General features: G+C 39.8%; 2 long non-coding RNA genes across 2 annotated transcripts in view; one reads left to right on the top strand and one right to left on the bottom strand.

The window, feature by feature from the left end:
- The window catches only part of LOC136792088 (uncharacterized), a 189,744-nt gene extending 185,126 nt beyond the window's left edge, over positions 1 to 4,618 (top strand). Inside the window, exon 4 of the long non-coding RNA XR_010835250.1 lies at positions 4,462 to 4,618. This is a non-coding gene — a long non-coding RNA (uncharacterized lncRNA). The remainder of the gene's footprint in view (positions 1 to 4,461) is intronic.
- LOC136792090 (uncharacterized) overlaps positions 345 to 27,642 on the bottom strand; it is a 314,851-nt gene continuing 287,553 nt past the window's right edge. Inside the window, exon 5 of the long non-coding RNA XR_010835252.1 lies at positions 345 to 662. This is a non-coding gene — a long non-coding RNA (uncharacterized lncRNA). The remainder of the gene's footprint in view (positions 663 to 27,642) is intronic.

The raw sequence follows: 27,642 nt of genomic DNA, 5'->3' as shown, positions 1-27,642 counted from the left end.
CTTTTACATGGCTTGGTTTCTCCCTATGGGAACCTAAAGCCATCAGAGGTGCTCAGCGTGCTAGAGTATCAGCTTCTGTCATGCCTTCCCATTTGAGCGGTACTTACTTAATGGTCGTGGTGGGTCTCCCCTATAGGGCCACTGCGTGTCATGAGAATTGATTCTCAGACACTTCCGCAAGGTCCTCAGTTGCCTGGGGATACCTTGTGGCCAGAGGGAGCAAAATGGCCCTTTATTCTTCAATGCTGAATAATTCAGTCTCTCATTTCACTAGCAAAAGTTTTGTTCAGACCATATATCAGCTCATTTTTTTCGATCTAAGGCAAATACAACATAAACCCAGTCACCTATGTTTCCCTGGGCCTCTGCCCAGACCCCCTAGGCCCTGCCTAGAAAGTGTACTGGTGCCCCTTAAGACTCCAAGTATCAAGTGAAAACCAGCTCAAATAAAATGTTTAGGATCATCACCCAAACAATGAGATCCAAATATCAGAAGAACTCATGGGAACACCTAGGGAGTACCGTGAAGCCGGTGGGGCTCAGTGGGCCCATGCTGGTACCAAGCGCCAGTTTTGGATAGACTCCAGGTGTCCACTGGCTGATGTCTCTGATATCCTGCCAGCTGTACCAAGCATATGTCGACGAAAAATTAATCAGTCGATCTAAGAAAGAAATGGAAAATTTTATTTGAGCCAAATTTGAGGATTATAACACAGGAAGAGCATCTCAGAAAGCTCTGAGAACTGTTCCACCTGTTAGAAGGCACAGTTAGATAAACTTCTTGAGACAGAGGGCTGTACATTAAATGACATATTATTGACAATTTACATAATCCAGATCTAAGCAACCCCTTACAAGGTCAAGAAGGAATGTTATCTTTTTAAGGAGTTGTCTTATCGATGCTAGGAGAATGTTGTTCTTCATTGTTGAGCAAGTATCTTTGCTGATGGGGAGGTTTGGTCATGTATAATGCGGATACACAAACCACAGTAGCAGGGAGAGAGGAGGCCAAAGGGCAGAGAAAACTTTTCTTGATGTTTAAATTTTTCTTGTCTTGCCATAAAATATGAATTTTATTTCACAGTCCCTTTTATAATCTGCCCATGACAGCTATTCTGGCCTGGATAGGAACAGCTCACTACCAGCCTTGGCCCCTTCCCAACTAGTCACCATGTCTAAATGTGAGCCTCTGCTACTCTAAGTGACTGGCCTTCAAGGAGTAAAAGAAGTGGAATCAAAAGAGTAAAGAAAAGTCAAGAAGAGTCTCAAAGCTTAAGTGTTCTCATCCTGGTCTAGAGCATGCTGATTAGGTATCTAAACAGTTATAGCCTTGATGATATACGTGAACAGGTGGGTTCCTGAAGTCATTGCAGAGGCCTTAGCCCTGGCAATGTTTAGTGCATGAGAGGAAAGGTGTTGTATTTGTTCCAGGGCAAATGAAACTTTCCCAAAAATCATACCTCACCTAATCTGTGGTTAAGATTTTGGAAGAGAAGGAAAACTTTTAGTAAGCTGAATTTTGCTTTGTGGAGAGGGAAGGATGAAACTGAGCCATCTGAAAATACACATTTTATATCTTTATGGAGCTTTTCTTATATAATAAATGGTGAGGTAGGCACTGGAAAGAAAATGCTGAATAAAATGGCCATGGTCTTCAGCCCTCACCCAACTCACAGTCTATAGGGATGACAGACTTTTAAGTATTTCCTGATGCCAACACAAAGCTCATTTGACTATTAAAAGTGTTTCCTGCTGTTTTCCCAAATGTCAAACTCACGTCTTCTCATATCCATCCATATGGCACCAGGCCTAACTCACCTCAAATCCATTATCCCCTTCTCACACTCCTTTTTTTTTTTTTTTTTTTTTTAATGGGTGGGGAAGTATTAAGTATTTCAGAATCACTATTATTATTTGGTCTCAAACCAAGGTGAATCATCGTGTTCTCTGAAAGTGAAGTTCCTGAAAGTCTTGCTTCCAGAAACCATCCATTGGCCAATTTGGAATCTTCTCTTGAGAAAGAGAATCAGTCAGCAGGTATTTGGGGAGAGTTTCTGTTTTAATCTTATGAAGATAAAAGTTAAGGCCTCTATGAATGTACTCTTTTTCAACTCTGAGTGACACACTTTCATTCAGAGATCCTTAAGTTAAACTAAATATAGTGTCAGGATCAAGCTTTGAGAACAAATTGATGAATTTAAATTAACTGCCTTGATGGAAGACAAACTGTATCTATGGTGTACCCTTCCTTCTTCTATGCCCAAATATCCTGATCTTGATGAGCAGCTTCTCTTGGCACTAACTGACCAGAGATTTCCACCTAATTCATATGGTTTCTTTGAAACTCAAACCTCAAGAACATAATTTCCTCCTTCTGACAGCCTGTGGCCTCTGAAGTGCATTCCTCTAAGGGTAAGACATCAGCCTGAGAGGGTGGCCACACTAAATGAGGTCTTATAACAGATAGGATCTAGGGAGAAGTGGGTGAGTAAGAATAATGAGCTTAGTAAACAGCAGTAGCTAGGTATTGAGCATTCACTGCATGCTCACGTGCACGGAACCCCTACACCACCACCGTGAGGCAGCTACTAGTATTAAAGATCACACAGCTTGGGTGTAGCTGAGTGATCTTCAGTTCAGGGGGAGAAACTGCCCGTAATCACTACACTATAGAAAAAAGCTTTACTCTAAGACTCAGAAATAAGACTAGCTCACTCAGTACTGATAGGTTTAAAATCCTTTTTATCCTTGGTTACTAGCTCACTCAGTACTGATAGGTTTAAAATCCTTTTTATCCTTGGTTACTTGCAAAAGAGAGACCAGTTTTTAGTAAAAGTTTTCAGCTATTGAGTTTGTATTGGGACCCCTCGGCCAACCACGTTTCATACACACAGATTTAATAACATTTGAAAAACATAACTGATAAAGGACTTCAATGTAGAGTATTTTAAAATCTCAAAACCAGTAGTAATAATTTTAAAAACCCAGTTAACAAATGGGTAAACTATTTGAACAGCTTGTTCATCAAAGATGATGGCCAATAAGCACAGAAAAAGATTCTCAGTATCATAAGTCATTACAAAAATACAAATGAAAAGACAGTGCTTTCCCATTACATGCTTGGTGAATGGTTAAAAATTCAATAGTCTGTTTATACCAAGTGTTGGTGAGGATATCGAGGAACTAAAACCCTCAAATACTGGTGTTTATGTAAAATGGTAGAAACATTTTAGAGAATAACTTGGCAGTTTCTTGCACACTTACCAAATGAATAAGGCATTCCACTCCTTGGTAGTTACGCAAAAGAAAATAAAGCCGATGTCCACATAAAGACCTGAACACAAATGTTCATCTCTGACTTATTGGTAATAGCCAAAACCCTGGAATATTTGTATGGCCAAACGGTGGCATATTTATACAATGGACTACTATTACTCAACAAAAAGGCATGAAATACTGATACAACATGGATGAATCTCTCAAAATAATTATATTGAGCAAAAGAAGCCAGACATGAGAGATTACATAATTTATGATTCCAATTATATAAAACTCTAGACAATCCAAACTAATCTACAGTGACAGAAAGCAGAGCAATGGTTGCCTAGAGGGTGACAGGGAGGGATAGGACCCAGGGACTACAGAAATATGAGGAACTTCAGGGAACAACAGATCTGTTCACTATCTTGATTATAGTTATGGTGTTTCAAAACTTATCAAATTGAACATTTTAATATGTGAAGATTATTGTATGTCAGGTATACCACAATAATAAATCTATAAAAAAGAAAAAGAAAATGAAAAAAATGGCAGTTGAGAAACACAAAGATTTCTCTAAAATTTTCACTATTGGTGGTTTGTGGCATTAACATTTCTGGGGATATTTTATGTGTATTTTGTGGGACTCTGTAGTACCCCAAATATTCTAATTCTAGTGTATAATTCTGAAAACTTTGATAGCTCTGGAGAAAGTGTTTGCCTGCAGGGAAGTCTCCCCATTGTCTTTCAAATCTACCATGTAGTTTGGCTGCTTTTCCTGATACAAATTTGGATTAGGCTTGACTACAAGTATGGGAGGAGATGCTTGGTGGTCCTCCTGAGAAGTAACCTACTGATGGAACCATGTGATCAAACAATTCCCCAGGAGATGTACATCTGGATCATTTCAGGGTACTTTTTTAAATGGTCAGTCATTTCAGAATGCCAGAGAAATCTGTTTTACCACATAGAAAAAGGAGACTTCTGTTTACATCTGTAAGATCTCTTGCTTGGTTCACTGACTCTGAACCCCTGATTGCAGATACATATTTCAGTTCTCCTTAGTGCCTATGATTAACTTCTGTTATTGACAACAATAACAACAAAGTTACATATATTGACGGCTTGATGAGAGTGTCCAGTTAACAACTTTTTTCTACCAGAGGATATTCAAAACTCACTAAATAACATTCGTTATTTCAGAATGTCACCACTGGAGCCTTAAAGAGAAGATGGCAGAAGAGTAAGACGCGGAGATCACCTTCCTCCCCACAGATACATCAGAAATACATCTACACTTGGAACTGCTCCTATAGAACAGCCACCGGACGCTGGCAGAAGACCTCAGACCTCCCAAAAGGCAAGAAACTCCCCGTACCTGGGTAGGGCAAAAGAAAACAGAGACAAAAGAACAAGGACGGGACCTGCACCAGTGGGAGGGAGCTGTGAAGGAGGAAAGGTTCCCACACACTAGAAGCCCCTTCGTGGGCGGAGTCTGCGGGTGGCAGAGGGGGAAGCTTCAGAGCCACGGAGGAGAGCGCAGCAACACGGGTGTGGAGGGCAAACTGGAGAGATTCCTGCACAGAGGATCCATGCAGACCAACACTCACCAGCCCGAAAGGCTTGTCTGCTCACCGCCAGTAAGGGCGGGGGCTGGGAGCTGAGGCTCGGGTTTCGGTCGGATCACAGGGAGAGAACTGGGGTTGGCTGAGTGAACACAGCCTGAAGGGGTTAGTGCACCACGGCTAGCAGGGAGGGAGTCCGGGAAAAGTCTGGAGCTGCCGAAGAGGCAAGAGACTTTTTCTTCCCTCTTTGCTTCCTGGGGCGCAAGGAGAGGGGATTTAGCGCGCCGCTTAAAGGAGCTTCAGAGACGGGCGCAGAGCTGCCTAAGAGACTTTTTCTTGCCTCTTTGTTTCCTGGGGCGCGAGCCGCGGCTATCAGCACGGACCGCAGAGATGAGCATGAGACGCTAAGGCTGCTGCTGCCGCCACCAAGAAGCCTGTGTGCAAGCACAGGTCACTATCCACACCACCCCTCCCGGGAGCCTGTGCAGCCCACCACTGCCAGGGTCCCGTGATCCAGGGACAACTTCCTCGGGAGAACGCACAGCACGCTTCAGGCTGATACAACGTCATGCTGACCTCTGCCGCCGCAGGCTCTCCCCGCATCCGTACCCCTCCCTCCCCTCCACCTGAGTGAGCCAGAGCCTCCGAATCAGCTGCTCCTTTAACCCCGTCCTGTCTGAGTGAAGAGCAGATGCCCTCGGGCGACCTACGCGCAGAGGCAGGGCCAAATCCAAAGCTGAACCCCAGGAGCTGTGCGAACAAGGAGAGGGGGAGGTCTCTCCCAGCAGCCTCAGAAGCAGCGGATTAAAGCTCCACAGTCAAATTCAAGTGCCCTGCATCTGTGGAAAACCTGAATAGATAACACATCATCCCAAATTAAGGAGGTGGACTTTGGGAGCAAGATATATTATTTTTTTCCCCTTTTCCTCTTTTTGTGAGGGTATATGTGTATGCTTCTGTGTGAGATTTTTTCTGTGTAGCTTTGCTTTCACCATATGTTCTAGGGTTCTGACCATCCCGTTTTTTGTTTTTAAAATTCTTCTTCTTAAAAATTATTTTTTATTTTAATAACTTTATTTTAATAACTTTATTTTATTTTTTCATTCTTCCTTCCTTTCTTTCATTTTTTCTCCCTTTTATTCTGAGCTGTGTGGATTAAAGGCTCTTGGTGCTCCAGCCAAGCATCAGGGCTGTGCCTCTGAGGTCAGAGAACCAACTTTAGGACACTGGTCCACAAGAGACCTCCCAGCTTCATGTAATATCAAACGGCGAAAATCTCCCAGAGATCTCCATCTCAACACCAAGACCCAGCTTCACTCAACGACCAGCAAGCTACAGTGCTGTACACCCTATGCCAAACAACTATCAAGAGAGGAACAAAGCCCCATCCATTAGCAGAGAGGCTGCCTAAAATAATAATAAGGCCACAGACACCCCAAAACACACCACCAGACGTGGACCTGCCACGAAAAAGACAAGGTCCAGCCTCATCCACCAGAACACAGGCACTAGTTCTCTCCACCAGGAAGCCTACACAACCCACTGAACCTACCTTAGCCACCGGGGACAGACACCAAAAACAACGCGAACTACGAACATGCAGCCTGCAAAAAGGAGACCCCAAACACAGTAAGATAAGCAAAATGAGAAGACAGAAAAACACATAGCAGATGAAGGAGCAAGATAAAAACCTACCAGACCTAAAAAATGAAGAGGAAATTGGCAGTCTACCTGCAGAAGAATTGAGAATAATGATAGTAAAGATGATCCAAAATCTTGGAAATTGAATAGAGAAAATGCAAGAAACATTTAATGAGGACCTGGAAGAATTAAGAGGAAACATCAATGATGAACAACACAATAAATGAAATTAAAACTACTCTGGAAGGGATCAATAGCAGAATAACTGAGGCAGAAGAATGGATAAGTGACCTGGAAGATAAAATAGTGGAAATAACTACTGCAGAGCAGAATAAAGAAGAAAGAATGAAAAGAACTGAGGACAGTCTCAGAGACCTCTGGGACAACATTAAATGCACCAACATTCGAATTATAGGGGTACCAGAAGAGAAAGAGAAAAAGAAAGGGACTGAGAAAATATTTGAAGAGATTATAGTGGGAAAGTTCCCTAATATGGGAAAGGAAATAGTTAATCAAGTCCAGGAAGCACAGAGAGTCCCATACAGGATAAATCCAAGGAGAAACACGCCAAGATACATCTTAATCAGACTATCAAAAATTAAATACAAAGAAAACATATTAAAAGCAGCAAGGGAAAAAAAACAACACACAAGGGAATCCGCATAAGGTTAACAGCTGATCTTTCAGCAGAAATGTTGCAAGCCACAAGGGAGTGGCAGGACATATTTAAAGTGATGAAGGAGAAAAACCTACAGGCAAGATTACCCAGCAAGGATCTCATTCAGATTTGATGGAGAAATTAAAACCTTTACAGACAAGCAAAAGCTGAGAGAGTTCAGCACCACCAAACCAGCTTTACAACAAATGCTAAAGGAACTTCTCTAGGCAAGAAACACAAGAGAAGGAAAAGACCTACAAGAACAAACTCAAAACAAGTAAGAAAATGGGAATAGGAACATACATATCGATAATTACCTTAAACAGTAATTTAAGGTAATTTGAAAGGATTAAATGCTCCAACCAAAAGACACAGACTGGCTGAATGGATAAAAACAAGACCCATATATATGCTGTCTACAAGAGACCCACTTCAGACCTAGGGACACATACAGACTGAAAGTGAGGGGACGGAAAAAGACATTCCATGCAAATGGAAATCAGAAGAAAGCTGGAGTAGCAATTCTCATATCAGACAAAATAGACTTTAAAATAAAGACTATTACAAGAGACAAAGAAGGGCACTACATAATGATCAATGGATCAATCCAAGATATAACAATTGTAAATATTTATACACTCAACATAGGAGCACCTCAATACATAAGGCAAATACTAACAGCCATAAAAGGGAAATCGACAGTAACACAATCATAGTAGGGAACTTTAACACCCCACTTTCACCAATGGACAGATCATTCAAAATGAAAATAAGGAAACACAAACTTTAAATGATACATTACATAAGATGGACTTAATTGATATTTATAGGACATTCCATCCAAAAACTACAGAATACACATTTTTCTCAAGTGCTCATGGAACATTCTCCAGGATAGATCATATCTTGGGTCACAAATCTAGCCTTGGCAAATTTAAGAAAATTGAAATCGTATCAAGTATCTTTTCCGACCACAACGCTATGAGACTAGATATCAATTACAAGAAAAGATCTGTAAAAAATACAAACACATGGAGGCTAAACAATACACTACTTAATAACAAAGTGATCACTGAAGAAATCAAAAAATACTTAGAAACAAATGACAATGGAGACACACTGACCCAAAACCTATGGGATGCAGCAAAAGCAGTTCTAAGAGGGAAGTTTATAACAATACAATCCCACCCTAAGAAATAGGAAACATTTCAATTAAACAACCTAATCTTGCACCTAAAGCAATTAGAGAAAGAAGAACAAAAAAAAGAGACAAAGTTAGCAGAAAGAAAGAAATAAAGATCAGATCAGAAATAAATAAAAAAGAAATGAAGGAAATGATAGCAAAGATCAATAAAACTAAAAGCTGGTTCCTTGAGAACATAAACAAAATTGATAAAAACCATTAGCCAGACTCATCAAGAAAAAAAGGGAGAAGACTCAAATCAGTAGAATTAGAAATGAAAAAGGAGAAGTAACAATGGACACTGCAGAAATACAAAGGATTATGAGAGATTACTACAAGCAACTCTATGCCAATAAAATGGACAACCTGGAAGAAATGGACAAATTCTTAGAAAAGCACAGTCTTCTGTGACTGAACCAGGAAGAAATAGAAAATATGAACAGACCAATCACAAACACTGAAATTGAAACTGTGATTTAAAATCTTCCAACAAACAAAAGCCCAGGACCAGATGGCTTCACAGGCGAATTCTATCAAACATCTAGAGAAGAGCTAACACCTACCCTTCTCAAACTCTTCCAAAATATAGCAGAGGGAGGAACACTCCCAAACTCATTCTTCGAGGCCACCATCAACCTGATACCAGAACCAGACAAAGATGTCACAAAGAAAGAAAACTACAGGCCAATATCACTGATGAACATAGATGCAAAGATCCTCAACAAAATACTAGCAAACAGAATCCAAGAGCACATTAAAAGGATCATACACCATGATCAAGTGGGGTTTATTCCAGGAATGCAAGGATTCTTCGATATACGCAAATCAATCAACGTGATACATCATATCAACAAACTGAAGGAGAAAAACCATATGATCATCTCAATAGATGCAGAGAAATCTTTTGACAAAATTCAACACCCATTTATGATAAAAACCCTGCAGAAAGTAGGCATACAGGGAACTTTCCTCAACATAATAAAGGCCATATATGACAAACCCACAGCCAGCATCATTCTCAATGGTGAAAAACTGAAACCATTTCCACTAAGATCAGGAACAAGACAAGGTTGCCCACTCTCACCACTCTTATTCAACATAGTTTTTAAAGTTCTAGCCACAGCAATCAGAGAAAAAAAAGAAATAAAAGGAATCCAAATAGGAAAAGAAGAAGTAACGATGTCACTGTTTGCAGATGACATGATACTATACATAGAGAATCCTAAGGATGCTACCAGAAAACTACTAGAGCTAATCAATGAATTTGGTAAAGTAGCAGGATACAAGATTAATGCACAGAAATCTCTGGCATTCTTATACACTAATGATGAAAAATCTGAGAGTGAAATTAAGAAAACACTCCCATTTACCATTGCAACAAAATAAAATATCTACGGATAAACCTACCTAAGGAGACAAAACACTTGTATGCAGAAAACTATAAGACACTGATGAAAGAAATTAAAGATGATACAAATAGGTGGAGAAATATACCATGTTCTTGGATTGGAAGAATCAACATTGTGAAAATGACTGTACTACCCAAAGCAATCTACAGATTCAATGCAATCCCTATCAAATTACCACTGGCATTTTTTACAGAACTAGAACAAAAAATTTTACAATCTGTATGGAAACACAAAAGACCTCGAATAGCCAAAGCAATCTTGAGAACGAAAAATGGAGCTGGAGGAATCAGGCTCTCTGACTGCAGACTATACTACAAGGCTACAGTAATCAAGACAGTATGGTACTGGCACAAAAACAGAAATATAGATCAATGGAACATGATAGCCCAGAGATAAACCCACACATATGGTCACCTTATCTTTGATACACAGGAGGGAAGGATATACAGTGGAGAAAGGACAGCTTCTTCAGTAAGTGGTGCTGAGAAAACTGGACAGCTACATGTAAAAGTATGAAATTAGAACACTCCCTAACACCACACACAAAAATAAACTCAAAATGGGTTAAAGACCTAAATGTAAGGCCAGACACTATCAAACTCTTAGAGGAAAACATAGGCAGAACACTCTATGACATAAATCACAGCAAGATCCTTTTTGACCCATCTCCTAGAGAAATGGAAATAAAAACAAAAATAAACAAATGGGACCTAATGAAACTTAAAAACTTTTGCATAGCAAAGGCTACCATAAACAAGACCAAAAGACAACCCTAGAATGGGAGAAAATATTTGCAAATGAAGCAACTGACAAAGGATTAATATCCAAACTTTATAAGCAACTCATGCAGCTCAATAACAAAAAAACAACCCAATCCAAAAATGGGCAGAAGACCTAAATAGACATTTCTCCGAAGAAGATATACAGATTGCCAACAAACACATGAAAGAATGCTCAACATCATTAATCATTAGAGAAATGCAAATCAAAACTACAATGAGGTATCATCTCACACCTGTCAGAATGGCCATCATCAAAAACTCTAGAAAGAATAAATGCTGGAGAGGGTGTGGAGAAAAGGGAACACTCTTGCACTGCTGGTGGGAATGTAAATTGATACAGCCACTATGGAGAGCAGTATGGAGGTTCCTTAAAAAACTACAAATAGAACTACCATATGACCCCACAATCCCACTACTAGGCATATACCCTGAGAAAACCATAATTCAAAAAGTCATGTACCAAAATGTTCATTGCAGCTCTATTTACAATAGCCAGGACATGGAAGCAACCTAAGTGTCCATCAACAGATGAATGGATAAAGAAGATGTGGCACATATATACAATGGAATATTACTCAGCCATAAAAAGAAATGGAACTGAGTTATTTGTATTGAGGTGGATGTACCTGGAGTCTGTCATACAGAGTGAAGTAAGTCAGAAGGAGAAAAACAAATACCGTATGCTAACACATATATATGGACTCTAAGAAAAAAAAATGTCATGAAGAAATTAGTGGTAGGACGGGAATAAAACACAGACCTACTAGAGCATGGACTTGAGGATATGGGGAGGGGGAAGGGTAAGCTGTGAAGAAGTGAGAGAGGGGCAGGGACATACATACACTATCAAATGTAAATTAGATAGCTAGTGGGAAGCAGCCGCATAGCATAGGGAGATCACCTCTGTGCTTCGTGACCACCTAAAGGGGTGGGAAAGGGAGGGTGGGAGAGAGGGTGACGCAAGAGGGAAGAGATACGGGAACATATGTATATGTATAACTGATTCACTTTGTTGTAAAGGAGAAACTAACACTATCGTAAAACAGTTATACTCCAATAAAGATGTTAAAATAAAAGGTTGCTGATCAGAGTTCACCATAACAAATATAATAATAATAAAAAAGTCTGAAATAATGTGAGAATTACCAAAATGTGACAGAGACACGAAGTGAGCACATGGTCTTGGAGAAATGGTGCCAGTAGAATTGCTTGATGCAGGACTGCCACAAACCTTCAACTTGTAAAAAACACAGTATCTTTGAAGCACAACAATATGCAGTGCAATAAAATGAGGTTTCCCTGTATTTAGCTTTAGGCTTCTATGGCCAGTGGTTCCAATATCAGTTCAGTTTCAGTGCTTTTGCAGCTTTGTTCAGGTTTGTACCACGTGTGCACTACTTAGAGGTTAGTCTGGGAGCTGGGCAAAGGTATACACCTGAGCTCAGCTCTCCAGGTTTTGGTATGCTAATTAGGATCAGGATCACGTAAGTACAGTTTGAGGATTGAACCTAGGGATTCACAAACAACTTTATGGTCTCATTTCCTCCTTACTTTCCATTACATTCCTAGTATCTAAGCTCCTCTTTTTGGTTGTTCCGCCGGAAACCACCTACTTTTATGATTGTACCACATCTGGGGCCAATGAGTGGGAAGGCAGTTGGGTTTGGCTCCAACCTCTTGGAGCCACAGCTTCACTAAAAGGAGATAAATGTTTCCTACCCTTAGAGTTTTGGCTCTTCCAGAATTCATCGCCAGCCACTGTCACTGCCACTGACATCCGCACCGTGGCACTTACTGGTGAGTGGCAAGTGAAAGGACAGAGGGAAAAGGGAGAAGGTTGAGGGATTTCCTCTACTTTCTCTGAGATTTGGGAGTTTCCTTTCACACCCCTTCATCCAAGCTTCTCCTGGTTCTATCGCCCTCTGCACTACAATGCTCACCTCTTGATTTAGACTGTATTGATTTCAGACTGAAGGCATGGAAAAAATAAAAAGGGAAAATCACTACTGATTCAATGGTGCTTCAAATTCCGGTATCCTTCTCTGCTCCACCTGTTGCTGTTTGCTTTTCAGAGTTCTCAGAGAACTGGATCATGAATTTTGTTCAGGCTTTATAGCTGAGTTCAATGGAGTGAAACTGTTAACTTCATCTTGCGTTAATTCTATCTTACCTGGAATTGGAACTCTGTAGTGCTTATAATATGCACATATGATTTAGACAATACATATTGCATGTAATGTAAAAGAATTATTTTGGAAAAAAATTGTCTTCCCTGGAATTATAAAAGTAATTTATTCAGACATTGTAGAAACCGTGGCAATAACTGATGATCATCAGTTCCATTTTGCTTGACCAGAACTACTCTATCAAAGTATAAGACATCAGATAAAATTCAAATAATAAAAATATACTGTTAACAATATTTATTGATGTTTTGACCCAGCTTGGCATTACTGGAATATATATAAATTTGAAAGAAGATATACACCCTCAAAAAAGTTTTTTAAAGGTATCAGAGAAAAAATAGAAACTAGTGAAAATGTATATTAGAGCAAAAAAAGTAAAACAATACTTTAGCATAACAGTGGGAGGAAAAGAAGAAGGCAACACATGCCTAACTTGACAAACTACATAAACAAGATGTTCTCAAAACCAAAAAGAAGGTTCAAATACACTCTTGGGGGGAAGGTGAGATTTTAGCTGAGTCTAGAGGACTGTCAGAACGTACATTGGCAGTAGAGGAAGTAGAGAAATGAGTCTAAGTGAATAGTTGACAGACACAAAGTATGGGATGGGAAAAAACAAAAATAGATACGCCAGTTTGGCTGAAGTTAGAGGTTTGTGCAAGGAAGTAGGCAAATATGGCTGGAAAGAGAAATAGAAATCACCTATGAATGTAAAGCTTAAGAATACAATTTCAAGTCTACATTTACTTATTATTGTTATTTACCTTTTAATACTGTATAATTGGTTCAATGGATAGAAATAATATATTTTCAGTTGCTCAGCATTATGTGTGTTCTTCTTTTAGTGGGGCAGGAAGGCCTCTTGTTAAGGGCACCCACACGGGCAAGGAGTGATAAACAGCAAGGCCAGCGCAGGGACTGTGCTCAACAAGGTCTGTCTTTCTGGTGACAGAGCTAAGACTACAGGAGGTCAGTTTGGCAGCTTCAGAACACCCTTCCCCAGAATAAGCCACATGTACTAGGCCAGTTCCTGAATAAAAGCAGGCTAACTGGAGTGTCTGAGAAAAGAATCTCAAGCAATCCCCTGGTAATGAAGCTGTTCTGACAAGTTATTGAAATGAATTATGCCCTTTGATGTATGATGCCAGCTACACTCAGAAGCAAAGACATTTCAGTTATTAAGGAACAGAGTTTGTTGCTAAAGCTTGTTTAGGTCCTCAGAGTGATAGACTGGACCCTGTGGTACCCAAGATCTGTGATATCTAAGTTGTGCATCATGTCATGTCACTGCAGATGTCTGCTCTGGAGAGGCATGTTCCTCATAGATCCCACAGGGGTTCCACCTTCAGGGCCTTAATTCCCATTATCAGGTTCTTATTCTTCAATCCTGGTGCTTTCTTCTTTCCTCCTTCTCTGCCTCTCTCTCCTCCTCCTCTGCCTCTCTCTCTCTCTCTCTCTCCCTTTTCCAATAACCTTCAAATATTCTCCGTAATACCTTCTTACAGGGCAGACTTCACAGTCTTATAGTGATTCTGTGTCTGACCCTCTGGAACGTGAGACCATGAGAGTGCAGAACCCCCATCCCAACTCTGTATCACCAATGCACCAAATTGTTTGATGGTCTACTTAGCAGTCATGACAAGAAATGAAAAAAATCAGCAAACTTGGTGCCCTGTTCTGTAACTATAATTGGAGAAGAGAATAAAATAAATGGAATAAAAGAAATTAGATGATTGAAATACTAAACAACAAGCGGAAACCACATTGTGATAAATAACAGAAGCAAGGTCTCTGAACATCTGTTGTAGGTGACACTCCTTCCTACAAAAGCAAAAAGCCAGATATATTGTTTGTATGTTTCACCTCTCCTTACTGATTATATGACAATGGAAGGATAACAAGCAAATGTACCCCATCTGAATTTACCAACCTCTAACTGGTGTGATTATTGTAGTGCATTTCATGGAACTATGTCAGCTTGTGACACTAAATTCCAAGGCAAATCCTATAGAGCCTTGAACAATACCTTACTGTGTCTGATAACTGTTAAACATGTGCTTTCCATTTTAGCACAACCATATTTAGCCCATTGGTTTTCCTTTGTCCTCAGGATTAGAACCTCCAAAGTAATCACATTCCTTACTCAGCCCATTCATTCCTTGGCTTACTCTACCACCTTCATTCAGATACCAGTTGATTTCTAAGGAGCTATTAGTTCCACGTGGAGCTGTAGTCAAATCAGCACTGTTAAACTAAAAAGGCAGTAACCGCTATTATTTTGGACATAGGTTGGTTTGTTTCCTCATTGGCCTCCCTAAATGTAGACTCCCTCCTTCAAATATTAGCATGATATCCACACTATTCATGTATCTTTGTTCCTGATAGCCTCATAGCAACTAGCATTCTACTTTCTTGATTTTTGTTTTGTTTCTATTTTCCAGTGGAAAATCCAATCTGGTGTTATACTTAGTGACAAAGAGAGTGCTAATTAGCAAATGAATGCAATTAGTAGTTACCTCAAATGTTTTCAGGTAACTTCTGTTTCTGACATATACTTACAACAGTATAAGTCAGCATTTTTCATTTTACGCATATGCATTCAACAAAACAGTAAAACAGTGGAGGGGGGAAACATCCATGCACTGAAACAAGTCAACATGAGTATCAGAGGAATGGAGAATTAAGGTCTTTTCTCCACCTGAGAAGATGCATGCTTGTCCTCTCTGACCGGTCAGCGCTGGCCCCTAGTCAGTACCCTCATTTTTCAGATAAGAAAACTGGGACCCAGACAGGAGAAATGATCTCCATCAAGAGCAACGCTCATTAGTTCTGTACTTCTTATTTTGTATTGGCTGAATCATCTGGATGTAGTGGTTCTCAAGTCATGTGTATTCTATCTTTTCAAACAAATTTTACCTCTTTGGTCTCTGTGTTTTTCGTTGGCATTATCGGGAGTCTCAGCATACAGCAAGTGCTCAATATTTATAAGAATTGTGGTGAAAATACTGATTTTTATCTCCTTCTCATACCACTCATCTTCTGGGGGAAAAAAGACAAGTGCCCTCCTTTGAACTCTGTACCCCCTCCCTGCTGCTCACATGGTTACAGTGAGGACCAATAATAAGAACATGCCACCATTCTGGACCAGTAACTCTGGAAAGGTCTGTCAGATGCCTTTCCACAGATTTTTCACATTGAAACTGAGGGGAGAGATTAACTCCCTGGGGGCAGAGCTGGGAAGATGGGAGCCCATGAATAGTCGACAGCATTGGTTCTTGGGTGAGAAAGTCAGATATGGAGAGTAGAATTTTTATTCAGAGAAAGGCAAAACAAGGACCAGAAAACTGGCAAAATATTTAGTGAATGCCAAGCATTCTTTCATAACTCCACATTCCATCTTTTTTAACCCTCATAAGAAATCACATGAGTAAGGCCCCCGTATGAGCTAGCCTATATGGTACCTTTGTGATCATAAGGAAAAAGTGTCTTTTCCTCAGGGCAGAGAAAGTCTGGCTGCGTGTCCTGGTGAGTGCAGGGCCACAGTCACCCCTCAGCAGGTTCCTTGTACAGAGCACAGTCTGCACAGGTATATGGTGACTATGAATAGAATTAGGAAAGTGACTTCCGTTTTATGGATGGGAAACTTGACGTTCCAATGTTAGGTAAAATTGTTTTTAATGCAGGGGATTAAAAAAAAAATACCCTGGTTTCCACAGCTAGTAGGTCACAGAGCCAGGATTCACACCAATGTTTCCACAATGGCTTGTGCATTTCTCATCTACCTGTTTACTTGCATGCTCTCATTATCCTGCTTGATCTCTCCCTCCAGCTCCTCTTACTTTCTTTCTGTAGGTATGTATACATATACATCTACCCTCACTTTCACCCCTCTTCCTCCCATGGTCCAAGCTAGAGGCACAATCAGATCACTTGTATTGAAACAGAGAAGACCATTTTTTTGCACAGGGCCACTCAGTCCAGAGCAGATTGCCAGCATGTGCTTTACAATAAGCAGATAGAAATCCTTAAAAGTGTAAATATGTTTCTGCTAACAAGCAAAAGTTGGTAATGCTTCTTCTACCCTTAGTTTTTTTTACGATTTCCATTTGTAAACAGACTGAAGATAGGGCCAGAAAGGGTGGCAAAGAAAAGTCCTTTCCAAAATAATGAGAAAGCATGCCACCAAAGAGCTTCAAACATCAGTTGGTGCAGGACTGGGAACTTCCAGTTCTGCCATCATGAGTCTAAATTCAATAGCAACATAAGGAGCTAAATCTGTTGGGCGAGTTACACATACCTGGCTAAATTAGACTTGCTTGGGAGAGGTATTCATTCTTTCAAGTTGGTAGGACAAATTTCATGCATGGGAACAATTACTCACTGAATGCCAGAGGCCTAAAATAGGTAACACCGTTTCTAAAGCAGCTGCATCTAATTGAAGGTACAGCTTGTGAAAAATCATTGATCAAGGATCTTTTGGTACTGGTATGTGCTATATTTTTCACACTGTGAAAAGAGAATGGAATGAGACCGGCTCCTGCCCTCCAGCAGTTTGTAATCAAAGCATAAAGCAGTGCCCCCTTTTCAGGAGGACCAGAACACTAGGCGCATTTTCAGGAGAGAATTAGGTCCAGGAGTAAAATGCAAATATCCAGTTACCAAACTGAGAAAGGAAGTGGAGACTTGATTTTAGAAATAAGACAAAAACCTGGACTTTTAAACTGTGAGGAATAAAGGGAGTACGGGGAGATTGATGAATTTGGGCAAGATCTGGTCCAGTGCCCAGGGCAAGGAGTTGCAGGGGTAGAGAAGTGAGGGACAGGCAAGCAGACTGGCAGCTCCAAATGAACAAAGACCTGATTTCAAGGAGTTTTTCATTCCCTAGAGAAGCCAGACATATATACAGTTAATTGCACTGTGAAATGGAAGTGCGTGATACCATTATTTCAAAAAGGTGACGCAGATATAAATTTCTGGGGTTTTAAAAAATATATATAGATTCAGATCCAATAGGTTGGGGATGGTACCAAGAGTTTGCATTTCTAATCATCCCAGCTGATGTTGATACTGATGGTCTACGGACCACAGGTTAAGCAGCAATAAAGGAAATTGAGGAAATACGAAAGTACTGTGGGAATGTACAGTAAGCAATGTTAAAGAGGAAGAATTCTCAGAAGATGGGAATCCTGAGCTAGGCTCTAAAAAATGCAAACCAACCTGCGCTCTGGAGCCCACGAGCCACAACTACTGAGGCCTGCATGCCTAGAGCCCGTGCTCCGCAACGGGAGAGGCCACGACAATGAGAAGCCGCTGCACCGCAACGGAGAGTGGCCCCCGCTCGCCGCAACTAGAGAAAGCCCGCGCAGCAACGAAGACCCAACGCAGCCAAAGATAAATAAATAAATTTTAAAAAAAAAATGCAAACCAAGAAGATTTGGGTTTGGCAGTTACGTTCAATAAATTGGTGAGCAAAAAACTAGATTGCATTTGTTCAGCCAATATTTATGGAGACACATGGCATCCCACAGCAAAATACTTGTTATTAGAAGCTTTCATATCAGTTTAATCACAAGTAAAAACCAAACAATGGCAGCAGCAACGATGAGAAATGAAAGGCCATGGCTATTCTATTTCAGAATACCAAACTTTAAAATGTTAGTAACGCTTCACCTTTGAACATTTAAACTGCATTCTGGTTTTCGAAATACGACTTTTTATAAGGTTAGCTCCAAATTTTCATGTACCTCTCTTCTCTAAATGGGCAAGCCAGGGGGGTCGTGTGTTCATTCTGTTGGGCTTGTATTTTGCTTGCCTATTATGGAAGGCAAATTAAGGCCAAAGACCTTGTTTCTGTTGACTCGAGCACCAAATGACCTGTTTCAAGAAGACAGTAAACAACAGTCATGAAGACAGCCATTAACTGTGCAGCAGGTGTTAACACCTGTAGCTACTTAATTCCAGCCAAGATAATCACCTCTCTCTCTCACGGCAGCTAGCTGATGTCAAGCACTGTCCACCATGACTGAAACTGTTTGGAGGTATTAAGTCATGGATTTCTCTCAGATGTTGCAGCAAGAGATGGGGAGATTTGGATGCCAAGGAATGCTACTTTGGTCAACAGTGCATGTAGTTTAAGCCACACCTCCTGGTACTCTGGCAGCCAAGCATGGAACATGGACAGCAGGAGCCTGAGCCAGAAAACATCAGCTTGCAATGGGTACTATCTGCCAAGGGCTACATCTAGAATTGGCTGGAGAAGTACTGTCTGAGAGGAAAAGATGAGGCATTCTCAGATAGGAAGCCACTGCATCACCAGAATTCTCTACTAAATTTAGCTGTAAGCAATTGGACCCTGCCACTGATTAATTTATTATTATTTAGGGTTTAAGGGGTATGTGTGTGTATGCACATATATGGGTGAGTACTCATGATGCAAGCATGCAAACTCCCTCCCCCTCACCCCCAACAAACGCTAAGTTCTTCCAGGGTGTAATCACTACAAATAGGTTTCCATTACACTGGAGATTAGCCGATGATGATTACCATTTATCAACTTAGGCATAAGGAGAGCAAACTTCTAGGGCGTTAGCTCTCCCTAATGACACCACTGTGCTCTCATGCTTCAGCAGCACTGCCCTCTTTCATATCACAGAAGACTCTATATTTCACTCTCTACTCCAAGGCCTCAAACAAAAACCTTTACATCTAAGGAATGTGTTTAAGGGACATTTAAAGCCTACTGTTCAATGAAATGAAATAACAGTAGAGTAATAAGCAATCATAAACTTAGAATGTTGGAATAAATTGCTGAAGGTCAAATAGTTCTGCTAGCCTTCAGCTAAGAGGATACCCAAATAATTCTGGAAAGATGAGTATTCATTCTCATTTTAAAAATCTCCAGGGGAAAAAAAAAATCTCCTTTTCACTTGGTAATCCAATTCTGATATATATATTTTTAAATGTCATTGTCCATTTAGTCCATTGCAACCATTTTTAATGGAATAGATACTCCCTAGGTCCAGGTTTATATATTCAGTTTAGGACCTCAAAAATTGGAGATGACCATACAGTAAAAAAAAATATGTTATATTTTAAAATGTATTAAATCTGTTATTTTCCTTATATTATGTGTAATTGTATTAACAGAAAAAAGTTACTGGCAGTTCACATACAAGTAGCTAAAGCTTCCCATATCCTTTCCTGAGCATTTTCTCAGTTTGTTCTACCAAAGCATTCATCCCAGAAATGTCAAAACATCATTTTTTTCTTTTTTTTTTTTTTTTTTTTTTTTTTTTTGCGGTACGCGGGTCCCTCACCACTGTGGCCTCTCCCGCTGCGGAGCACAGGCTCCGGACGCGCAGGCTCGGCGGCCATGGCTCACGGGCCCAGCCGCTCCGCGGCATGTGGGATCTTCCCGGACCGGGGCACGAACCCACGTGCCCTACATCGTCAGGCGTACTCCCAACCACTGCGCCACCAGGGAAGCCCCTAGGAATTTTTTAAATGTGCTTTTCTCTGGTGTGTCATCAGCTTGAAGAGGCATTTAGAGATGATCTAGGTGGACTGGGAAGGTAGGCAAAGGACATTCTCTGTGTTCTTTGACAACCCCGTCTGTCAGACATAGGTGGACCAAATTCTTTCCCTTTCAAGGAATATCAGCATTGTGTAATATCTCTGCAAAATGCAAGCTCTTTTTAAATAACAAGTCATGATTAAGAAATTGGGGGAGTGTTGCAGCTCTGAGCTTTATCACAAATTTTTAAGAATATGCAGGAAGCCTAAATTAGTCAGTTGTTTCCCCCCAAAGTCATAAAAATAGGAAAATAGCAGACATGGCAAAGCAATTTCTGTCAGGATCATGTGAGAAGAAATGACTACCATAGCAAAAGCCACAGACTGTTCCCCAGAAATAGTCTAAGAGTCAATATTTCTAAAGTCCACACCATAGTCCTCCAGAGTTGTAAGAGTCTTGGAGTTGCTTTTCATTTTCCAGTGGACAATTGCCCATTAATCTGTCTCCACACAGATTGGGACAAACCTAGTGATGGTTGCTAATCAGTATACCACTGAATGGCTAAGATCCCAGAGATAAAAATGCATAGTAAAAGTCATTTAGACCAATCATTAATTTTACAGCTAGGGAACTAAGCTGCAGAAATATTCAGGAAGATGTCCAGGGTCACATATCTTGAACTAAGATTTCCCAAATCCCAAATCAAGCCTGGATGGCACATATCAAGAAAACCTGGTATTAAATTAGAAGTTGATTTCCAGAAGATATACATATGGCACAACAGAAAAAGAAAGATCTGATAGCAAGCCAGCATTAATGTGTAAGTATTAAGAAAGATGTAAATATGATGGAAAGAAAATTGTGTCTACCTGTAAAAAGCACAGAATCAATCATGGTTCTTTCCTAGGTTCTTCCGTGGCTCCTTTTTCTCTTCTTGGTCTCTTAAATATTGGAGCTCTCCCCAAGTTCAGCCTTGGATTTTTTTTCCCCCTCACTTTATGTTTTTATTTATAACCTCATCGACTCCTATCTTTAGTCATAATTCATACACATCTGATTTACTAATTACACAGTAAATTGCTATGACTGTCAATTCTGCCTCAGAAATGCCTCTTGAATACGTTTCTTTTCTCTGTTCCCACTTTTGCAGGCTTAATCCAAAACACTCAGTATCCTTGGAAGATTTCAGATTTTTCCCTAATTTTCTCTGTCTTCAGTGCCTTTCTCTTCTAAGCTGTCCTCTCTATAGTTTTTTCAAGGTCATCATTTAAAACTGTAACCTGATCATTTCTCACACACCCCACTGCAAAACTCAAATTTATTTATCCATTGGTCTTCTATTAACAGGAGAATGTCTCATTACTTTTCCAGTTTAATTTTCTACATTTCCTTCATGCTGTATCCACACCAACCACACCAAAGGATTTGCCCTTACTTAAACATACTAATATTTTCCTGCATCACTACTCATAACTAAATGACTTTCCAAAGACTGTGAACTTCAATCAGGATGGGTTACCTCTCAGTCATTTCACATGTTCAAAGCCTGGCACAGCATTTTGCACTTAGTAGGAAGGCAACAAATGTCTGTTGAGTGAACGAACGAATGCAGTAACTAATTGGTGAGGAAAGATACAATGAACCTGGAGTGATATCTTGCAAACATTTTTTTAAAATTGTTGAACATTAAGAATGAGAACAGCAAAGTACCTTTTTAATGTCTGATATTGTTTAATGCAAACTGTGGTATCAAATAGAAATAGAATTATAAATATAGATCTCTGATTCACCTCTCTATGTACTCTCCTGTCCTAAAATAAAGCAGAAAAATACATAAGCCTCCACAGGAAGACATCAGTACAGTTGTGCTGAATTCTTAGTGCTAGACCAGCACTTACAGCTCTGTGTATTAGTTGCCCTAGATTATAAATCCTCCCCGGCTCTTAACTATTCAGATACCAAGGGATTCGTTTGCTACTGCTGCATTATAGTATGTCAATCCAGTGCCAATTTAACATTTCTTATATTTATTTTGCAAGTGTTTTATTTCTTAAGGGGCTTTAAACATTTAAAACCTTTAGAAAGCTATATATTTTCGTACAGTTTTCTATGACTTCAAGGTTGTTTATGCTGCTTGGGTTGTTATCTAACATTCCCGGTTAGCCCCTTACACAATTCAGTGGGCATGTGGGCTGCGCATTTAAGGTAGCAAATCTTATGCCATCTGGTTTGGGTACCTAGGATATCATCAGTAGTGAGCTATACTTGCAAGATAATTTTGCAAAACGAGGGCTTCTAAGACTATAACTAGCTTTATATCCCACCAATTTGATGTTTATTTCCAAGCTGTGATCATGCGTTTCAGGGCAATCATCTAAGAGCAAAAGGTTGCAATTGGGGAATTTTTGCATTTATGTTCTTATTCTTTCATTATTCCATAGTATATGTATTTTTTCTCCAACTAGAGAATAATATCTGATCTTCTATTTGTTTTTTGTTTTCAAATCTCTCCCACTCTGCCAGTACCTGCACAGAGGTAGATACAGAGTTAGAAATTAACTGCAGAGTTTCTCAAGGTGTCCTTATAGACACTGAAGCATCTGTTCTTGAAAATGGCTCTGTAGGTGGGTTCATGGCTGATTGAATATTCATGAGAATTGACCACTAATGGAGTCATAGGCTATAGAAGATTTCTAAGGTTCCACAGTTCTCTTGTGGGGTTCTGTCTCCTACCCTCACTATGAAATTCCTGGAGGAAGAAACATATTCCCTTAATTCAATCATTTATTCACCAAATATGCACGAATGGGTCCTATGTGCTAGTTACTACACTAGCCTTTGATAATGGAACACTGGACAGAACAATGACATCTTCACTTATCTCTTTATGATAGTTTATAGCTTTTTTTATGATAGCTTTATAGCTTACAACTGACAGGAGGCCTTTTAATAACTAAAAGTAATAAAGGCCCATCTGGCACATTTCCCTATGGTGAAGTCTGTGCTTTCTTCTCCTTTCCTTAGCTCTTCTCTCAAGCTCCTCTCACTGTAATGGAGTGAAAAATCAGTTTTCTCCCTTACTAAGTTTTAGTCACAAAGATACAGGTACAGAAAACTTGTAAACTGAGCAAATAGCCAATTACCAAATATTAATGAGCAACTAGTATATATGGTTCATTCATTTACTAGTCAGACCTTGTTGAGCAGGTACTATGTGGCAGGCACCAATCCAGGCACTGTTCTACCGTTAGGTAGGAGGAAAACAAGTATAAAGTGAAGATGAACATTTTCAACCTAGAGTCTGTTTTTCTCCTCTAATTAATTGGAAACAAATGGCCTGAATGGTATCTAATCACTACCACACCCAAGTCCTCCAAAGGGAACTGGGCAGTACTCTTCAGCCAACTGCCCAGCTTGTCAATTTCAATAACCTTTGGTTCGAAGACAAGGAAAAAATACACAAAAAGCAAAACTTCCTCATCTGTACTCTCTGGCCTTCAGGCTGAAATGTCAGCAGATTATAAATGCTGCCTCATTATTGAGTAGAAGCCTAATTACGTGGAATGGAGGGACCGTGTTTGGATAGTCCAGGAGCTGGAAGAACTTTTCCATCATACAGAGCTGCCACTCCCTTTCTGGGAATTATTGATTCTGTGTCTTCCTCAGAGGAGGGTCAAGCCTGCTGTGCTGACCAGGCATGTCCCATTTAGGATATCCTCCCTCAGCACATTGGGCTTGATCCTGCTTTAGGTTTTTTTTTTTTTTTTTTACATTCCTCATGCTCTGAAACACAGTGAGAGGAAGCATTTGGGTTTAATAGCAAATGTAAAAGCTCAGTAAAATGAAATGTATCTAGGTTCCTCACCTTCCCTAGAGCAAGACAATATTAGTTTTACAGATTATATAACACTCCTTTCTTTGTGCTGTTCTCTTGCTGAAGTAATGACAATGATTCTCCACCATTTATTAGATCATGTTCAAATTTATCCACTCCACAATTGTGACCTTTGCATAACCTCAACCCACTCTGCCCATTTTGATTACCTTTTGCCACACTGGGCCATACACCTTCCTCTTTGGAAATCTCATCTTTTTTGTTTTTAAGAGCTGTATAGCTAAAATCTGTCTATTTCTTCCTCTCTTACCTGAATGTATTTTGAATTCCTGTATGTACCATTCCATGTATGTTTCACACCTTTGAGTACTGAATTGTATACTGTCTTCAAAATATGTAGAGAGAATCCACCACAGAATAATGAGTTAGATTTTTTTCTTTTACCTAAATGATCTGACTAATAGTGCTCATATACTGTGACACAGTAATCTCACCACGATGTAGTTATATAAAGGAAATCAGTAGAAAAAGGTGAATATACATGGATGCTCATTGTACCTGGGGATGGGTGCTGGGGCTAAATTTCCAACATTAGGGGACTGGGCAATTAAATTATTGTGTATCAACTCCAAGGAATATTATTTTGACATTAAAATTATAGAGTTTAGCAACATGGAAACTTAAAAGAATCTAATCATAAATGAAAGCAGAATAAAAACTATGATTACGGTTTTTGCAACCACATATGTGTGTATACAGAAGAGAAGTGTAAAAAAGAAAAAAAATGAAAGCTGTTCCTGAGGGCAAGAATTTTTGTCTATTTTATTTAGTGCTCTAGTTTCAAAATCTAGAACCATGCCTGGCACATAATAGATGCTTAATAAATATTTGTTGAGAGAATGAATAAGGGTATATAATGAGAGATGGGACTGTAGGTAATTTGTCTTCTTTTATTAGTTCCTTTTCCATTAAAATGATCTCTGTTAAAAAAAAAGGAGGGGGGTAACATAAGGAAATATTCACTGATAACTAAAACACATTCTTGATTCTTACATGGATACTTTTGGGGTAACCTCAGGTGAGGGAAAGAGAGAGCAATGTTCAATGGCTCATATTATTCTGTCTAGTTCTCATAATAATCCATTGAGGTAAGTATTGTTATCATTTTATATATGAAGAGACTTAGAGAAATAACTTGCTTAAGACACCCATGAGTTTTCTCTCTCAGTCACACTGCTACATATGATAGGTGGTACAACTCTATTTAAATAAGTCTTTGAACACAAAACAAAAACAGACCTAAAATATATCAAGATCATATAAGGGATTGATAAAGTAGGATTTAACATAGTGGGCAAACTATGGAGAACAGTATGGAGATTCCTTAAAAAAACTACAAATAGAACTACCATACGACCCCGCAATCCCACTACTAGGCAATTACCCTGAGAAAAACCATAATTAATTCAAAAAGAGTCATGTACCACAATGTTCACTGTAGCTGTATTTACAATAGCCAGGACATGGAAGCAACCTAAGTGTCCATCGACAGATGAACGGATAAAGATGTGGCACATATATACAATGGAATATTACTCAGCCATAAAAAGAAACAAAATTGAGTTATTTGTAGTGAGGTGGATGGACCTAGAGTCTGTCATACAGAGTGAAGCAAGTCAGAAAGAGAAAATCAAATACCATATACTAACACATATATATGGAATCTTAAAAAAAAAAAATGGTCATGAAGAACCTAGGGGCAAGACGGGAATAAAGACGCAGACCTACTAGAGAATGGACTTGAGGATATGGGGAGGGGGAAGGGTAAGCTGGGACAAAGTGAGAGAGTGGCATGGACATATATACACTACCAAATGTAGGGTGGATAGCTAGTGGGAAGCAGCCGCATAGCACAGGGAGATCAGCTCGGGGGTTTGTGACCACCTAGAGGGGTGGGATAGGGAGGGTGGGAGGGAGGGAGACACAAGAGGGAGGAGATATGGGGATATATGTATATGTATAACTGATTCACTTTGTTATACAGCAGAAACTAACACACCATTGTAAAACAATTATACTCCAATAAATATGTTAAAAAAATAAAATAGTGGGCAAGATGCAGAGGCCAGAGGGTGTACAGCACCCACATCGCTGATTCTCTGTCTAGGCTTACTGAAGTACAATGCACAAAATAAAAAATTTAAAAAATTTTTTAAATAACTTTGTGAAAGCAGCACAGTCCCTTCAGCAGTATTTAGGTTAATATGCCACTCCTCCTCTCATACTTGAGATTGTGACTACCCTAACTGATAGCAAATGCAGTGTCAAGGCACTGAATCGTGTTGTCTCAATTTATGAAACTGCAATCTTCTGTGTATTTGAATGCTCATGGATTGCTCTAAGTGATTGGATTTAAAGTGAGCAGAGTAAGGTAGTCAGCATTACAATTTCATGTGAGGATGGCCTTTTTATCCTTATATATGTGGAAGTAAGTGACAGGAATGGGATCACTTTATTATTTAGTTCATCTAAGTGTTCTCCTCTATCAGCTTCAGAGCAAAGAAAGACAAAGGTTTAATCTTTGTAGAAGGTGCTCAGCAGAATGTTTTACCAGCTTGAACTGTAACTGTTTCCATACAAGAGCAGTGGGTTGCTTCTGTATCAATGTGTGTGTGTGTGCACATGTGCACGTGTGCGAGACAGATGGTCAGGGCTGGAGATGGATGACGTGCAAACTTTTTTTTTTTTTTTTTAGTCTCTTACGTATTGCCTAGATTTGCTTGTGTCCTAAGACCAACTCTAGAAAGACGTGGTGGCAACCTTCTCAGGTCAGTCTCTGAGAAGAACTCTAGAGAGTTCCAGATTCTCTTGCAATATTAGAGATTCAGGGTGAAAAATACTGGGCACTGCTGTAGACTGAATGTTTGTGTTCTCCCAAGATTCATATGTTGAAACTTAATCACCAATGTGATCGTATTTGGAGTTGGGGTCTTTGTGAGGTCATGAGGGTGGACCCCTCATGAATGTGATTAGTGCCCTTATAAAAGAGATCACAGAGAGTTCCCTTCCCCTTGGACCACATGAGGACCCAGCCAGTTAGAAGACAGTTGTCTATAAACCAAGAAGCAGACTCTCAAGAGACACTGAATATGCCAGGGCCTTTATCTTGGAATCCCCAGCCTCCAGAACTATGAGAAATAAATTTCTGTTGTTTAAGCCATTCATTCTATCATTTTTTTTTTTTTTTAATCATAGGCTGGACTAAGGCACTAAATTGTAATGTCCTCGTCTTGGTCATTTCAGGCTGCTGTAACAAAGTGCCATGGACTGGGTGGCTTATACACAACAGAAATTTGTTTCTCACAGTTCTGAATGCTTCAAGTCCAAAATCAGAGTGCCAGCATGGTTGGGTTCCAGTAAGAGCCCTCTTCTGGGTCACAGACAGCTGTTTTCGCTTTGCATCCTCACATATTGGAAAGGGTGAGAATGCTCTCTGGGGACACTAATCCCATATAGGAGGTCTCTACCCTTGTGACCTTATTATGACCATATCACCTCCCACAGGGCCACCTTCTAATAAGATCACATGGGGGATTAGGATTTCAAATGTGA

Source organism: Kogia breviceps, chromosome 11 (assembly GCF_026419965.1).
Source record: "Kogia breviceps isolate mKogBre1 chromosome 11, mKogBre1 haplotype 1, whole genome shotgun sequence".
In the NCBI taxonomy this organism is placed as follows: domain Eukaryota; kingdom Metazoa; phylum Chordata; class Mammalia; order Artiodactyla; family Physeteridae; genus Kogia; species Kogia breviceps.
Note: the sequence above shows the minus strand (reverse complement) of the source record. Positions and strands in the feature narration are given on the sequence as shown.